The sequence below is a fragment of the Acomys russatus genome, chromosome 2 (assembly GCF_903995435.1).
Source record: "Acomys russatus chromosome 2, mAcoRus1.1, whole genome shotgun sequence".
In the NCBI taxonomy this organism is placed as follows: domain Eukaryota; kingdom Metazoa; phylum Chordata; class Mammalia; order Rodentia; family Muridae; genus Acomys; species Acomys russatus.
The window spans coordinates 37,580,156-37,598,465 of NC_067138.1; the positions used below are offsets into that span (position 1 = coordinate 37,580,156).

The 18,310-nt window shown below is 42.5% G+C and overlaps 1 pseudogene; it reads left to right on the forward strand.

The window, feature by feature from the left end:
- The first annotated feature begins 4,459 nt into the window (after positions 1-4,459).
- Positions 4,460-4,955, forward strand: LOC127206832 (peptidyl-prolyl cis-trans isomerase A-like; annotated as a pseudogene).
- Positions 4,956-18,310: the final 13,355 nt, after the last annotated feature.

Below are 18,310 nucleotides of genomic sequence, written 5' to 3' on the forward strand. Positions count from 1 at the left end.
TGTTTTCCCATGAAGACACTGCGCTCTCCCCACTCCTAGGTTCTGCTCATCCAGTAAGGCTTTCTTTACTCACAGCCCCAGACGAAGGTCTTTGACTCCAACCTGGCCAGTTACCAGTGCCTCCCTGCAGAACACAAGTGATAGTCAAAAGCAGATAAGTGTGAAACACTCTCACATTCCTGTTCTATCCAGGAAGTGAGCTGTGTGTGAAAACAGTACATATGTAGAGAAACACTACGAAAGTATAGAGCCACAGGGACACTTTTGGCTTAGGACTTTGTACTAATCTTATTTTTATTCTTAAGTTTCCCATTAATGTCTCTACTTGGCTAAGCCAGTTTGAATTAGGTAGTTCTTGTAACAAAGATAAATGTCACTAGTAAGTGGAAAATTGTCTCTCTCAGGTGAAAAAAGAGGGTTCAGTGGTGAAAACCTTGAACTTCTTTTGCAGAGAACCAAAGATCGGTTCTCCGCACCCACATGGAGGCTAACTACTGCCTATAACTCCAGATCCAGGGCACCTGATGCCCTCTCAGGCACATACTCACACAGAGAAAGACTCAGACGCAGAAACAGACACATAAAAAGTGCATTTAAAAACAAGACACACTCATTCTTTAAGGGAGTGTGCAAATAGGAGCAGGTTCAGTTTCAGCAAAGACCCACACTTGTGCAGCACACTCAGAATCTAGCACACTTGTGCGGAGCTCTTCTTTCCATCCCGTTAACTGGGCAGGGGGAAGGATGAGAACTCTCGGTGGTCCTATCCCTGGATGTTTGCACTTTGTATTTCAAAGAAGAAATGTGTCGTTTCCATCTTTAATGCCTAGCCCAGTTACAAATTCTAATTTTGGTTCCATGCATTTGTTAGCAAGGACTAACACATTTTATAGAGAAGGCTTTGTCCACGGTATCTACAAATTAGATGTGGGCACTATTTCCTCTTCTATAGGAAATGTGTCACAAGTATTATTGGAAATCCTTCCAGAAACTGAGAGCCAGACTTGCCAACATCTAATTTCCAGTTAAGCCAAAACTTGTTCTACTTTCTTCCCTATGACACTCTTAGCTTCTCATAGATAGCCAGTACATACTGGAAACCTCAAAGCCTACAAGAAGTATAATGCGCTACAAAGAAAGGCTAGAGTTTCAGAACCATTTATGGTTGGGCGTTAAGGCCTATGGGAGTTGCACAGAGGAAGGGATGTGGCAAGGTTTTGAAAACAGTGACTGAGCACTCAATAGAAACTGTATCCAGGAGAATAAGAGGCTGATAGGAGGGCCAAGAGTTAGGAATTGTAAAGACATAAAAAGGAAGATGCCTGGCTGATATCCAATCAAGCTCTGTGTGATGATAGACAGCTATGCCTGAACCAAGATGTCACTTGCATACTACTGTCCTCATTTCAGCAGAGAAGCTTCCATCCTTGCCTGAACTACAGCTGCTGGCCCTAAGCCCAACTCAGGCTTCCTGCCACCACATGCAGCTGTCTTCAGACACCTCCTCTCACTGCCAACATCTCCCTCTTTTTTTCCTCTTCCTTATACTGGAAATTAAAAGGACAATTTTCAGATAGTAGTTTCTAATAGTTTTTCACTTCAGACAGAAATGTATGGGTTAAGTAAACTCTGAATTCCTCCCAAAAGATGAAATCACAGGGGCACGGGGATGGGGACATGGGCCTAGAAGAGCAGTCTTTGGAAATGTAACAAAATTAACAATCCTGAGAAAATTAATCATTCTCAACCAAGATTTCCTTCACAGTGCTTCAAGTCTGATGACAAGTGTTACGCAATAAGAAGAGAAGACATCCAAGAGGAAGCTCAGAAAAGAGAGGGGGCTGAGAAGGCAAAGGAAGGGTCTACAATGACGTATATTCAGCCAAGGGTACTGAGCCAAGGTATTCAGCCACCAACTGCTCAGAGGAGACATTCTCACCTGGAGACTCAAGAAAACAACCTGCTATCACCTCACCTTAGACTTGTGGCTTGCAGAACAGTAGAGTAATTTCTGTGGTTTTTTTTTAAAGCCACTCTGCCTGTTATAAATGACTCTAAAGACAGAATAATGCCCAGATTTTCCTACCACCTCATCCTTGTTTTTTAAAACTTACCTATCTCCCACAGTTTTAGCAGTTACCCTTCATTTTCACCTTCTTTTTGTTTTTTAAGCAGTTTCTAATACTTATTTATTTTAATGTATGTGTGTGAATGTTTGCCTACAGGTATGTACATGTGCTGGTGAAAGGGAGGTAGAAAGAATATTAGATGCCCCAGAATTGGAGCTACAGATGCTTGTGAGCTGCTGTGGAGATGCCAAAAACTGAACCTGGGTCTTCTGTAAAGACAGTAAGTGCTTTACTTAAATTATCCTTTTTATTTTTTTGAGATTATAATATAACTGCATCATTCCCCTGTTTTATTTTGCTCCCTTCAGGTTCTCCCATGTACCCCTCCTTGCTGATTTTTGAAACTCATGACCCCCCTTTGTCATTAGTTATTGTTAGAAACATAGAGGTATATGGATATACATATATATTCTGAATACATAAATGCAACTTGAAAAAATATATACAAGCAAGCACTTTTAAGCACTGAGGTATCTCTCCAGGCCCACACCTTCTGTTTTTGTTTTGTTCTGTTTAAACTTATGTTATTTCCTTGCTAGGGTACTTTGCCTAATTGATACTGTCTGTATTCCTGCGAACACATCATAGATGAGCCCTTTTTGTTATGAGCCAAATACACTTCCTTGCACCTTGCTAACCAAAGTCCTTGTCCCTTTGTGTTGATATCTTGTCACTTCATACCATACAGTTCTTTCTTTCATAGAATTCCTCACCAATTATGGCTGTCTCAGTCACATACATACCAGACTGCTAGCTGTGTAGAGGGAGAGTTTCTGTCTCCGCGCTACCTTTTAACCATTCATGGAGCTTCTGCTAAATACCAGTCAGCAGGCTAGGACCTTTAGTGAACCAAGTGAAGGAAGCTTTGTCTCCTATGGACCACAGGTGAACCATTGGCCACAGCTGTATCTCATATTTGAAGGACTTCCTGTATCGTTGATCATAACCAATGATTAAAACAGTAATTTCTGGTCATGAATTCTGTTCCTTTATTCTAGTAAAAATGTGACTCTATACGATGAAAGAATTTAAGAATTCCTGAACATCCTGAGGGTTCTTTAAACACACTGTTTCCAAGAACGTCTCTGATCAGGGTATTTTAATTTTTTGTGCGACACTGTCTTGGCCCATTTCTACCAGTGCTATTGGAAATCTGATCTCTTAATCTATGCTCAGGAAAGCCAAATGAAAGACAAAGTCACACACAACATGCAAGGCTTTGCCAAAGATGGCAGACCCCAGGCCAGTTGGCCTGATTCACCACTGCCATGTCTAAAGGTCAGCCTCTGGGACGGTTTAATTGTGGCCATTAAAGTGTTTGAGCAGCTGCTTCAGGCAGCAATTTGAAGCTCAGGAGAAGCCAGAGGCAGCAACAGCACACTCGGTCATTTGAAAAAAGGCTGGCCAGGCTCCACACAGCCTGACAACAGCTGGGATTTCCAGAAGTACTTAACCTGGTTTATAGGTCATGGCCTAACTAAAAGTAGACCTCCCTTCATCCCAAAATGAACCTATAAAATAGCTCCGTTGCCACATCTTTCTCCCACTCATCACTTTGTGTTTTTATTTTTCATCTTTGACTTGATTCTAGAAATGATGGTAATCGACCCATTAATTGACAGGTTTAAATGTCTTAAATGAACAACTCATTGCTCCTTGCAAAGTAATTGCATGGCTGCTACTGTATTTCACCCGGTTTAGTGCCCTGCTGAGTCCCAAGGTCCTCACAGACCTGTCCCTGACAGATCTGACTATTTCATCAGGGACATACTTTCCTACTGAGTCAATATACAGACTCCTATTTTTTTTTAGCATAACTGTTCATAAAGTCACTACCAGACTGGCACCATCACTCATGAATCCTTAGTCATTGCATTCCTAGATCAAGTAGGTTCTGTGACATGCCAAAGCTTCTCAGAAGGTCTGTAGTTGAGCTGGTACCAAGGCAGTTTCTTACTTAGGATTCACCATTGTATTCAATATAAATATATTAAAGGACATTTCAAAGCTAAACACACTTGAAATTAATAATGCTTTGCAATGCTATATTACAACATCTACACATATATTAAATTGTTGTAAATGAGTACATTGACACATATTTTACTACTGATAGTTTGATTTAATTCTTACAGTAACTATACATGATAGTTCCTATTCTTCCCACTTTATAGACAACAAATAGAATTACAAGTTTCTTTGAAAGCTGCTAAATGATAGTGGTGGAGTTGAAAAATTGGCCTGACTCTATACACCTTATTTGTACTACTGTTTGTAAGACTTTTTGGCTTTGCAGACGCCACTGTCCACTCTCATCGCTTGCTGCAGCCATGGTCAACCCCACTGTGTTCTTCCACAACACGGTTGATGGTGAGCCCTTGGGCCGCATCTCCTTCAAGCTCTTTGCAGACAAAGTTACAAAGACAGCAGAAATTGTTTGTCCTCTGAGCACTGGAGAAAATGGATTTTGATATAAGGGTTCCTCCTTTCACAGAATTACTCCAGGATTCATGTGCCAGGGTGGTGACTTCACATGCCATTATGTCAATGGCGTGTGGTCCATCTATGGGGAGAAATTTGAGAATGAGAACGTCATCCTGTAGCATACAGGTCCTGGCGTCTTGTCCATGGCAAATGCTGGACCAAACACAAATGGTTCCCAGTTTTTTATCTACACTGCCAAGACCGGGTGGCTGGATGGGAAGCATGTAGGCTTTGGGAAGGTGAAAGGAGACAAAGGGAGTCATGGAATCCATGGAGTGCTTTGGGTACAGGAAGAGCAAGACCAGCAAGAAGATCACCATTTCTAACTGTAGACAACTCTAATGCTTTTGACCTGTGGGCATCTTAGCCACCAGACCATTCCTTCTGTAGCTCAGGAGAGCACCCCACTGCATCTGCTCCCAGTACCCTGTAATCTCTGCTCTCACTGAAGTTCTTTCGGTTTCATATTGTCCTCATTCCCCTCCAAGTTTAGCTGGATTGCAGAGTTAAGTTTATGATTGTGAAGAAAGAAAGAAAGAAAGAAAGAAAGAAAGAAAGAAAGACTTCTCTTAAACTGTGAGCTACCTCTACAGCCCCATTTTTAAATATGTAGTCCAGACTGGCCTCAAACTCATGATCCTCCTGCTTCTGCCTAATTCAGCAAATCCTACAGCATGTGCCACCACAACCAGCCAACAGAACCAACTAACCAGGGCCCAAAGGGGCTTACTGTGACTGAAACACCAACCAAGGACCTTGCATGGACTTGACCTAGGCTGCCTACACAGATGTAGCTGATGGGCAGCTCAGGCTTCATGTGTGCCTGGGGAAGTGTGGCTATCTCTGACATGTACCCTCTTGCCAACTTTTCAATTACTTTCTCCTGTTGGGACTGCCTTGCCATGCCACAGGAGAAGAGGACATGGCCAGTCTTTATATGACTGGAGGAACTGGGGTAGATAGGAAGTGAGGCTCCCCTTTTCTGAGGAATAAAGGAGGGGGTGGGCAGAGGAAGGGAGGGTGGAGCTGGCAGGTGAGGAAGCCTGGGGCTACGACAGAATGTAAAGCAAACAAACAATCAAACAAACAAACTTTTAAGAAGAAAGACTGCTCTATGAATTTCCCATACTTCCATACACTGAGTGAACAGAAACACTGCTATTTTACACAAACCATGTTTTCAAAGATTCCTATATAGCAAACAGAATTAAAGGTTAAGCCAATGTCTCCCTCCAGACAACAGACCAGTATTACTTGTTGTCCAAGCAATCAAGATAGCTTCTCTCTCTGGAGAAAAACCTTAAAACTGAGGCACCCTCAGTGTGGAGTTCCACATCTATGGTTTATGTCCACTCCATGTGCTCAGATGACAGAATAACCTATGACATATATGTCAATCAAAGTTTGTTTCTTGCTCAGGAGATACACGTCCTATACCAGCTTGCAGGGACTGTGCAATCTCAGGTCTCCACAATTTTTAACAGCCACAATTACAGCAGCATGAGAAATTGGAGGGACCTGTGGCTGGGACTTCTAGTTGTTTCTTCCACTCTTAATCTAACAATAATCACCTAGAGTTTCAATTCTTGGTGGCTGGATAATATTCCCGAAGATAAGGTTAAATTTATTTCAATAATAATTATATTTATCTGTCATGACTAAAAACAATCATTTCCTCAGTATCTTTACCTGGGATATTCATAAATGAGGCTATTTCAGGCCGCATGGGAAATTATAAGCAAATGTGTTATTGTAAAAACACTTGCTCCTCTGTGATCCACATCCAAACATAACTAGACAGCAGTGGTCCTCCTAGCTGGAGGATCCTGCCACCAACCTGTCCTCTTAGAAAAGCTGAGGTTAGCATTTTTGTGCAGGCATGCCAGCCCAACTCCTTTGGCTTGGGATGAGTTCTCAACAATGCTTTGCCTGAGGACACCTACTCATGACTGCGTATTGCTAGAATGGATATCCCAGTTCCCCATCACATATTTTCCTTTTTCGGGTCACCTAATTTGTTCATTAGGCCATATTATGTGTTAATCTGGAGACTGATATTTATGGAAAACCTCAGCTAGGAATGTTTTATAAAAATAAGCTGTTGTATAAAGATTAAAACCATACTTCACAGGGGACCAGCCTTTCCAACAAGAAGAAGCCATGGGTTGTGAGACTCTAGAAACGTGGATTAGTTTGGCCAGGAGTTAGGGTGAGAATTTCCTTCTCTTTTCTCCAGCAGGGTGACAGCAATGTAAAGTAGGAGAGAGTGACATGAACAATGACTTTCGGGAAAGAAACCAAATATTTGAGAGCATAGGAAAGATTTTGTTTCTCTTTTCTCATATATTACATCCAGACCACAGTTTCCTCTCAATCCTCTCCTCCAAGTTTCTCCTCCCCACCTCCTCTCTCTCTCACACTCTCCCCACCATCTCTTCCTCCTCCTCCTTTTCTTTCAGAAAAGGGCAAGCTTCCCAGGCATATCAACTGAACATGGCATGCCAAGTTTCAATAAGCCTAAGCACCTCTCCTTGTATTAAGGCTGGAAGAGGCAACCCAACACAAGGAAAGGAGTCCCAAAACCAGGCAAGAGAGTGAGAGTTAGCCCAATTCCATTGTGAGCAGTCCTACAAGAGCACCAAGCTACACAACTGTAATGCATATGCAGAGAGTCTAGGACAGGTCTATGAACGCTCCCTGAGATTCAGTCTCTGTGGGCCCCTATGAGCCCAGGTTAGTTGATTCTGTGGGTTTTCTTGTAGTGTCCCTGACTCCTCTGGCTCCTACAATCCTTCCTCTCCATCTTCTGCAGGATTCCCTGAGCTCTGCCTAATGTTTGGCTGTGGGTCTCTGCATTTGTTTCCATTAGTTGCTGGATGAAGCATCTCTGATGATAATTATGCTTGGCTACTGTCATTTCATTGAGTTGTTGTTTTGTTTTGTTCTAGTTGTGTTTTGTTCTATCCTAGGACTCTGGAGTATCCAGCCTCTGGTTTCTGGCCCTCTGGGGGTTGGCTCACTTTCATGGGTTAGGTCTCAAGATGGATCAATCATTGGTTGGGCACTTGTATAATTTCTGTGTACATTTACCCCAGGACATCTTTCACACAGGAAAAATTGTAGCTGGTTTGGTGTCCCAGTCCCTCCACTAGAAATCTTGCCTGGTCAAGGGACCTGGCTCACTTCAGGCTCTGTATCTCCTATTACTAGGGGCCTTAGCTAGCATTGCCTTCATAAATTCCAGAGAGTTTTCATTGCACTAGGTTTCTAACTCATTTTCGAGAAGCCCCCCAATTTCAGTCGTCTCTCCCAGTACTCTCTCCTACCATTCTACCATAAACCTGATCCCTTCTGTTTCTATCCCCACCTTTCCCCAGTCAACCCTTGATATCTGTCTGTTCTCTTTCCCCTTCCCAGAGAGATTCATGTGTCTCCCCTTGTGTCCTCATAGGAGAGAATTATAATCATCATAAGTATGAAATTGGGGGAGAGACTCTAATGTCTGAAAACACTTCTGAGAAACTTGAGCAACAAACTTGTCTAAAATCCCTGGGGCATACCGTTTGAGAAACTTAGTCAAGATCTACATCCACCTTGAACACTTGAGAGTTCTCCTTATGTTTTTATCTAATGTGACTCTGCTCACAGACCGACCCTGTGGGGACCAGCTTTATGTCTTCCAGTGAGTTAGGGACTTAAAGCATTTCATTACTCTCTTCTGGGAATGACATAGCTAGAGTCGTGGTTCTTGGGAAAATTGACCTTTTCTGTAATTTTTGTGCTGACAGAGTGAGCATCAACTAATGAAGACCAAGTTTTTAGTTTTACTGTAATTAAGAAAAATGTAAGCACAAGAAAGAAGAAGAAAATGACAAGAAAACAGGAACTCAGAGCCATTTGGGTTCTGATTATAACCTTAGGAGAAAGTAGTGCTAAGTCTCATTTACACATAAAACTAAGTGGAAAGTTCAAGAATCATCCACAGTTACAGCGGAAGTTTGGCTGGTACAGCAACCTCAATCTACACGATCACAACAATCTTTATTTTATCTGACAGTGAAGATAGTTTGACCCTGGACCAGTGTGAATGTGGTCATTAGACAAAGCTCCATCAGTAGACTGAGCTGAGATGCAAAGGAGGCTGGGAGACACAATCTTACTGTGTTTCCAGGAAGGAGGGATGAATACCAAGAAATACTTTCAAGCTCTGTCTCCCGGGGTGACATAGTGAGTAAGTGGAGGAGGCAGCTTTTTACATTGTTCTTTTGGCTTTCAAACATAGTTCATTTCCTTTCTAAAGCTCTCTTTTCCTTTTCATGGGGGGTAGATTTGGATAATTTAAGAAGGATCACCCTACTTCTTCACTTATACTTCTGTAGGTCATGATTTTGTCTAAGACCAACAGCACAACACCGGTCTTCTGGTACCCTTTTCACATTCCTTCTTAGCTACAGAATTGTGTTGCCATTCGCCATCCTTATAAGAAGATTTGGCATCGATGTAACAAAATAAGAGTTAAAATAAATTTTATTCCTTTATGTTCATAAAATAGAAGGAAGAGGAGGGTTATGATGATAGAATAAAGGCCTGTTGTAGAAAAAAATCTTAGCTTATTATACATACAAGATAAGAGGGAAAGAAGGAGGAGAGGGGGAGGAGGAAAGGAGGAGGGAGAGGAGGAAGGGGAGGAGGGGGAAGAAGATGGTCTTCATACATTTTCCCACAATCCCATGCCTAGATGTTTTCCCAGAAATACGGTTGGCTAAATGGCTTACATGAAGAATTATACTAAAATTTTCTCATTCTTATGTGTAAATACTTTTTTTTTCCTTTTCTACATCTGAAAGCCACATGTGATTTTCAATCAGCCAGCACAAACAGACTGACAGACAAGCTCCCTCAGGAAATACTTGAGGTACCATCCGGCTTCAACACTCCCTTCCTTCCCCCCTCTGGAGCAAGTCTATAATTCTGCATTTGTGTAAATACATATGTGCGGCATATTTATCCCGCATGCTGCTAGGTAGACTGAGCAATTCCGCTTCCTCTCCTGGCTATGTATTCATGAAGGCTGTCAGTTCCGTAAAGCTTACTCCTGTCCCTCAAGGGTGTCCATAGCTGTTCACCAGTGCTCTGCAGCTCGCAGCTACAGCTTACCTTGTGAGAACCAGGAGGACGCCTGTCTAGACGGAGGGCCGTGGGAGGCACTTCCGTGCCCGAGCCTCAGGGTTTCTTCATTTCCGTTCACTTGCATTGTCTCAGCTCGGTACCGTCCACCCATTTAGAACCTACTAAAGGCACCATTTACAATGATTGAGCAAAACTTCCCTGAAAGTGAAGTAAGTAATGAAGAAAACAGGTGAAATCAGAGCTCTGAAAAACATCTTGCCTTGACAATGCAAGATCCTAAATATTTTGCCTATAGTGATCGTTCCATGTCCTGACTCCACCTAAGACAGGAAGCTTTTGATGACCTGATCAAGTTATCCACATGTTTTTCTGCTTTACTTATGGTTACCATTTGAAATGTAACTCTTCACATTATTAATTGATTTTTTTTTTACTTCACAGAGTATTCCCCATTTTTCCTCTTCATTGCCTGTTCGAATTCGCTCATTCCAGACACCAACCTTATGCATCAGGGGCTGTTGTTAATGTTAGTGTTAGTGTCTGTATTCTACAGATAAGAAAAAATGAGTCTCAAAAAAAAAATGTAACCTAAATATGGATACATAGATGTTAAATATCAGAGGCGAGCCAAGCATGGTGATGTAAGCTTGTAACATCGCGGTGCTGGGGGTGAAGCAGGAGGAATGAGAGTTCAAGGCCAGCCTAGGCTGCATAGAGAAACTGTCTCAAAAGGAGAGAGAAAAATAAGGAGGAGAAGGAGGAAGAAGATGAGGAGGAGACGGAGCAGGAGGAGGAGGAGAGAAAGAAACCACAAAAAAAAAAAAAAAACAATAAAAGAGAAAAAATGAAAGGAAAGAAAATACATCATAGATCACACCACCAACTAAACTGGAAAAACTGGCTGAAGGGCTTTGGTCTTATCCAGTAGAAGTCATTTCTTTTACAGCAATGTATTGATATATAATGATGTGTTCAAATAAGAGAAATTAATGTCTAATAATGGCAGTTTCTCTGGGAAAAGATTCTTGTAGGATGGAAGAGAGAATCATTAATCAGGGAGTACAGTGTATCCTTGGTGGTGAGAGATTGCTTTTGAATTGATACTTGTCTCTTAAGGTGAAACCAGGCACACAACGCAGAAAGGACAAGGTATTCTTGGAGGAGGACACTTCAGTTTCAGAGGCTATGAGGAAAAGACAGCTCAGCTTGTTTACAGAATTGACAGGGTAGCTGGGGCCACTGGACGGAAGCAGAGTAGCTTGAGTTGATGTCACAGGCACTGGCAGAAGTTAGGTCATCGAAGTTGTTCCTGGGAATAATGACTAGTGCAACAAAAAGTCTTCAGAGGGATTTAAATCATACTGACTCCCACGTAGAATTAACTGTTGTGAAGAGATTTGAATGGAAGAGGAGCAACTAGCAGGGTGGCTGTTGCTGCACCTCAAAGAACCCCAGGTGACAGGTGATGGTTTTCGAGGCTAAGATAGTGGTGCCAGAGAAGATGCAGGTAGCCTCTGGATGCCGTGGAAAGAAAGAAAAACATGAGGAATATATTGTTTTATGACAGAACTCCTGGCAAGTTTAGTAGGAAAGGAGACACAAAGAATAGCTGAGCTTGAGACACAGCTCTGAATTTAATCTGTTTTGACCCCTCTGATCAGACATCAGCAAACCAGGACAAGGTGCCGGCCTTTCGTGCAGCAGCAAGCATCCTCACTGTTCTTTCTGTCTTGCCTTGGAGTTGCGCCTCAATGAAGTCTCTTAGTGAGAGATCATCGTTCAAAATTCATTAGAATGATGCCCTGAAGTTATCAGGGCTGTTTATTTCCCTGGGCATCAGGGGACCTGTGTGTTCACAACACCGAAGGGCATCCACTCATGCAGAGTGGATGGGAATTTGATAGGTAGATGCATCCTCAAGAAGAGGAAACAGCTGAAGCAGAATGAAAGGTCGGGAAATAAAAGGACAGGGAAGTCAGAGTACAGTCCAGTTAGAAGACCGGTAAGAACAATAGGCTGGAACAGTTTTATGAAGGGCGTTGAGCCATTGTGCACTTCATCTAAGACACTAGAAAAGCAGAAATAATTTTAGAAAGGGGGAGGAACTCATGAGCTCTCTCTGTCAGAGCTGGAAGGTGATTTAGCAATTGTCTATTTTCACCTGCTGGATACTGCACACTCCCATCTCTCCTAGAAAAAGGATCCAGAGTCAATGTGACTCATATGTAGGTACACCTAGAAATCCCATGCTGTCAGCATTCATGCAACGCAAGAGTCTTTTGCTTTGGGTCGATCAACATGTATTTCTGAGTGTTTAATGTGTGCTTGGTTCTCTAGAGAAGCCAAAGATGACTAAGGCCACTCACTTGCCCTCAACCCATTCAGGCCACATGCCTTTAATCTGAGCTCTTAGAAGGCAGAGGCAGGTGGATCACTGTGACTTTGAGGCCAGCCTGGTCTACAAAGTGAGTCCAGGTCAGCCAAGCCTACACAAAGAAACCCTGTCTTGACAAGTCAAAAAAAAAAAAATTATCTTGGCATGGTGGTGCAGGTGGATCTCTGTGAGGTCCAGGCCATCCTGGTCTACAAAGTGAGTCCAGGACAGCCAGGGCTACAACAGAGAAATTCTGTCTCAAAAAAACAAAAACCAACCAACTAACCCCCCCCCCAAAAAAAACAAAAACAAAAACAAACAAACAAACAAAAAATCAAAAAACCACCACCACCAACAACAAAAAAAAACCCAATAGGCCAATGATCTCGAACTTACAAAGCCTGAAAAAAAAAAAAAAGAGTCAGATCAAATAGAAACCCCTGCCATACAAATTCTGGATCCTCTGGGCTACCTGCCATGAGCCTTTTTGTCATGCTGCCAAATTTGGGAGCACCTCAAACAATTATCTTACCAACAATATAGTCACATCAGATAGGTCTCTGTCTTTAGTGTTAAAGATGGATCTTTATTTAAATCCACCAGGTTAGCGTTTTCCACGGACTCAGAAAGCAGAGGCCTTTTCAGGCTTCAAACCCTTTTGTTTAGGTTCTGTTTTTGCTGTGTGTGGGTGCATGGCAGCAGCCCTTGCTGTCTTACTTGATGCCTGCTTGCCTTTTTGTATTGCTTGACAGCCTTGAAAGTCTTCCCTTCACTGAGCTTTCCCAACATCCGCTTTCTGATTCCTCTTGGCCATTATATCTGAAAGAGATGCACTGTGACAGCTTGCTAGAATGTGGCTGCATAGTGGGTTCTTTTCTTTTGAATTCCTTCTGACTGTCCTCTTTTTGGTGTTTTCTTCAGTAGAGGACAGTCAAGTTTATCTGCTAAGAATTCCTTTTAGCAAGGAATGCAGACTAGCATTTTGCACTAACAAACTAGAAAGCCTCTTTAGACCATCATGTAGCTCTGCTGGTATCTGGGGTACATCCTGTAACCCTTGAAATGCACAACTCGACCCTCATGTGAAAGCACTGGCTGCTCAAGGAAAGATGATGGACCAACTGTCAACCATCTTAACCATAAGAAAATGACATATCCAGAGAGAAAAACACTTAGGAATCACAACATTCAAAAGTTTTATATCTTAGTTTTCTAAACAGTGAGTGTGTTGTTGTTGTTAGTATAATGGTTATCTGTTTCATTACTGAACACATGAATACCAATGACCTAAAAGATAAAAGTTAATTCCCTTCATGTAAGAACCCAAGATACAAGCCAGCTTATACATGCTGTTAGTCCCACCACTAGGGGTGCAGAAACAAGAAGACTGCAATTTCAAGGCCAGGCAAGAATACATAGTAGATACTGGACCAGCCTATGCTAGCAAAACCTTGTCTCAAAAAAAAAAAAAAAAAAAAAAAAAATGAACTGGTTGACATTCCATAAGATTATTCAGGCCCCAATTCCTGCCTTATCTATTTGTAACTCATCAGTGTTGCTCTTATCTGTATTGTCACGTGTGGTTTGTATCTTTCTTCCACATAGGCTGAAAGGAAGAAGGAGTAGGAAAGGGAATATAAACCCCTGTCTTTGAATAATATCACCAGAAATAGCACATAAAAATTTCTCTTCAAATCTCCTGGACAATCATCACATGATCATGTCCAGCAACAAAGAACCCTGGGTAATCAAACACTCAGCTAAGACTGAAATTATCAACTAAGAGAGAGAAAAAGATGGGTTTGTAACTCTTGATTAACACTTGAGGATGTGATTGTGGCTCTCAAGTGCTTACCACATACTTGCTAACAATTAAAGAACTATTTCACTATTATCTGGCTCTCAATTTTCAGGGTGCACGGATTACCTTCAGATATTAATAATTTAATTTCTAGTCTGTAAGCCCAGGGTCTCTGCATGTTTGAAGGATAGCATGCATGTTTCTTATGTAGTCGCTAAAATTTACCTTTGAGGGCCACTATCTCTGGCTCCCCTAAATGCATTTGGGGAATGGTTGTTGTAAGTTTTTTCCATTGCCAATTGAGGCATAGATACTTAAGGTTGTATCCTCCTCAGTACATGCCTTGAACAGATGGATCTCATTTTCTTCATGAAAAACCTTTCTTTCCCAAATTCAAGATTTCTTGAATTTAAGGCCTATTGCACTTTTAAAACTCAAGTCAGTAATTTCATCTTATTATACCATGGATGATAACAAGCTACTGTTTGGTGGGATGACAAGTGCCATTTGGAAGTCTTGTCGCCTTTGTTTTTTCTAAGCAACCATCATTTTACAAGTGAAGCTGTTGAGAAAAAATGGCTTTGGTTATGGGGTCAAATAAAGACCCTTTTTCTGCACATCCCTGCATCCCTTCTCCCATGCTGCTCTTTGTCTTTCATTCTAAGTCAAGGATGAATTAGAATTAACTCCAAATAGAGCAGAAGCAATGAGTAAGTTGCAGAGGAGAAGACATTAGAAAAGTATAATATGTGAACATGGAGTAGGCTTCAAAACATTGTACTAAGTGGGGAAAAACAGACACAAAAAGCCTCATCTTGTATGACTCCATTTATTAAAATATCCAGGAAAGGAAAACCTACAAGGACAGAAATAAATGAATTGTTGTCTAGAAGTAAAGGTAAAAGTAGAGATAAATTATAAATGGACATGAGACATTTTACTGGGGAAAGAAGACTGTTCTAAAACTGGATTGTGATGCTGTTTGCCCAGTGAAGTATATTCACTAATAAGCATCAAACTGTATACTCCAACACATGAATGTGGTATCATGTAAACTACAACTCAGTAAATTTGGGCTTTGAAAACATGAAGTATTAAAGGAATAGACATCATTCAAGGCTCCATTACTCACAGCTTGGATTAAATTGAGGAAGTAACACATGTTCCTAAGACATTAATAATTACTAGAGTTCCCAAGAGAAATAGAATTGGTACAGTACACATGCACAGTCTACATAAACACACGTGCGTTTGCCTTGGGAGCTGGTGGCGTATTTCCAGTCTGAGTCTTAAGGCCAGAGATTCAAGATAGTTAAGGATACAAGTCTCAATCTGAGAAGGAGAGAGGACCAATATTCCTGCTCGGCATGTTGGGATGGAAATTGGAAGGCAGAAGGAGAAAGGGGGAGACAGAGAATTTTTAACTGTCTCTGGGGTTTTTTTTTTTTTTTTTCTTACTCAACCCTTTATCTAAACAAAGCCCATGACTGTGGTTTGAATGTCCCTGTCAAAACTCAAGTTGGAAATTCATCTCCTTGGTAAAATATTAACAGGTAGTGTCAGGTGGGTCCTTTAAGAGGCAATTGGGTTATGAGAGCTTTACTCATCACAAATAGATGAGTACACTCATGGATCAATGGCTTAATGTCTTAATGGGCAGACTGAATGGATCTGTTTTAAAACTAAGTTTGGTGATCCAAGATGGCAGAGAGCAGTGTGGATTGTGTTTGGAAGCCCCAGTGAACAATTCAGGGAATTGCACAGATTTCTGAGCCAGGAACACCAAGGTCCCCACACCATGGCAGCAGGAGTGCTCCACGGTTCGGAGGGACCAGAGCGCAGAGGACCTGTGTGCCCCTGCACATGGGAGGAGCATGGATTTTCTCGGATCAGATCAGAGCAGCAGGGGAAGAGGCAGCAGCAGTAGCAGCAGCAGCAGCAGCAACAGCAGTGGTGGCTGAGGTTTGCAACTCAGAGCCTTCCGGTGGAGGCGATTGGTGTGGTGGCCGGTGAGAGTTGCTGCAGGAAAGAGACTCTGGGCAGGATTTGGGTCGCGTGGTGCCTTGAGACCCAAACTGGACTCAGCGGACGGTTCAGCCCCAGAGTCCCTGGGTCAGCTCAGTGTGCAGTGCCGTGGAAATGCTGGCTCAGCTCAGCAAGCAATTCTGCCCAAGGCACTAGCTCAAGTTAGCCACAGCTCCCCTGCTGTGACGCAGGATGGGCAGAGCGCTCAGTTCCACCGGGGGCGCCAGCTGAGCAGAGCCGCAGTTCTCCTGCTGTGACACAGGCTAGGCAGAGCACTCAGTTCCACCGGAGAAGCTAGCTCAGCGCAGCCGCAGTTCTCCTGCTGTGGCACAGGCTGGGCAGAGCAGGAGCAGTTCTGCCCAAAACACTAGCTCAGCTCAGCGGGCAGTTCTGGGGTGCTGATGCAGGCTGAGGTCAGCAAGAAGATTCATCCCAGAAGCCCTAGATGAACTTGCCAGGCAGATTGGGCCCAGACACTCTAGCTGAGCTGTGCGCACAGCTCAGCAGACCTAAGACTCTGTCTGGAATATCCATGCAGTTTAGGCCTGGAGTCCTGGGCTGAACTCAGCGTGCAGTGTGAGTACAGAGTCCATGGCTGAGCTCGGTGAACAATTCCGCCCCGGAGACTCGGGTGGAGATCGGCGTGCAGTTTGGGGCCAGAGTCCCTAACTGTGCTTGACAGACAGATTGATCCAAAGACTCTAGCTGAGCTTTTGACACAGTCCCAGCTCTAAGACTATGTTTGGACACAGTGTGCAGTTTGAATCCAGAATTTCTGGTTGAGCTTGGTGGATGGTTTGGACCCTGAAACAATAACTGACCACAGCACGCAATTTGGGGCAAAAGCCCCTAGCTGAGCTTGGTGTGCAGTTCCAGTCCAAAAATTCTGGCTGGACCCTGTGAGCATTTTGGGCCCAGAATCCCTAGCTGAGTTCGGCAGACAGTTCAGGCCCTAGGAATCTAACTGAGCTGGGTGCATGGTTCAAGCCCAGTGTCCCTGGCTGGACTTGGCAAGGGACCCAGGAGGCTGTGGATACCTTGACCTGACCCAACGCTCATTCAGAGACACAGAACGATTGCAGGACCCACAGCACAGGGGAGCTGAGGATCACTGACTGTGAGAGTCCAAAACGGCAGGGCTAACCTCCTGCCATCCACACCAGTAAAGCACCAGATCTTCCAGCCTAAGGAAATCATGAGAAAACAAGTGAATCTATCATCAGAATCCCTTCATCCAACTCTGGAAGCTACCCAACAAAACAGAGACGGCAAGATGTCTAAAGGACAGAGTAAAAGCATACGCAAAAAACCCCAAAACAAGATGGCGTCTCCAGTTTCCAGCTATCCCAAAGAAACCAACCCAGAGAACTCAAATACAATGGAAATACAAGAAAATGACCTCAAATCCTTAGTAATGAGAATGATAATCGAGGAAACAAATAAAATTTATAATCAAATGCAGGAAGACGCAGCCAAACAGGTGAGAGACATAAAAGAAGCACATAGAATGGAACTGGAAAAACTGCAGGAAAATGCAAACAACCAGATGAAAGAAATAAAAAAAACAGTTCAAGCTCTGAAATCCTATAAAGTGGCAATGAAAGAAACTCAGGAATACACAAACAATCAGATGAAAGAAATAAAAAAATCAGATCAAAATCTGAAAATGAAAATGGATTCAATGATAAACAGACAGAAGAAAAATGAGAACGTGAGACCTCAGAGAAGAAGGTGAGCAACACAGAGGTGAGCTTTTCTAACAGAATCCAAGAGATGGAAGAACGAATCTCAGGTCTAGAAGATACAATCACAGACCTTGAAGCAACCATTAAAGAAAATGCCAAATCTGGACAACTACTGACACAAAACATCCAAGAAATTAAGGACACCATGAAAAGAAGAAATCTGAGGATAATAGGCATTGAAAAAAGAGAAGATATCAGACTCCAAGGCCCAGAAACTATTCTCAACAAAATCATAGAAGAAAATTTCCCCACTCTAAAGAAAGAGATGCCTATAAATATACAAGAGGCCTACAGAACACCAAATAGAATTGACCAGAAAAGAAAAACTGCCTGTCACATAATAATCAAAACACAAAACATGCAGAGCAAAGAAAAAATATTAAAAGCTGCAAAGGAAAAGGGCCAAATAACATTCAATGGCAAACCTATCAGAATTACACCCGACTTCTCAGCAGAGACCATAAAAGCCAGAAGGGCCTGGACAGAGATCCTGCAAACCCTAAGAGACCACAGATGCCAGGCCAGACTACTTTACCCAGCAAAACTATCAATAACCATTGATGGAGAAAACAAAATATTCCATGACAAAAACAAATTCAAACAGTACCTATCCACAGATCCA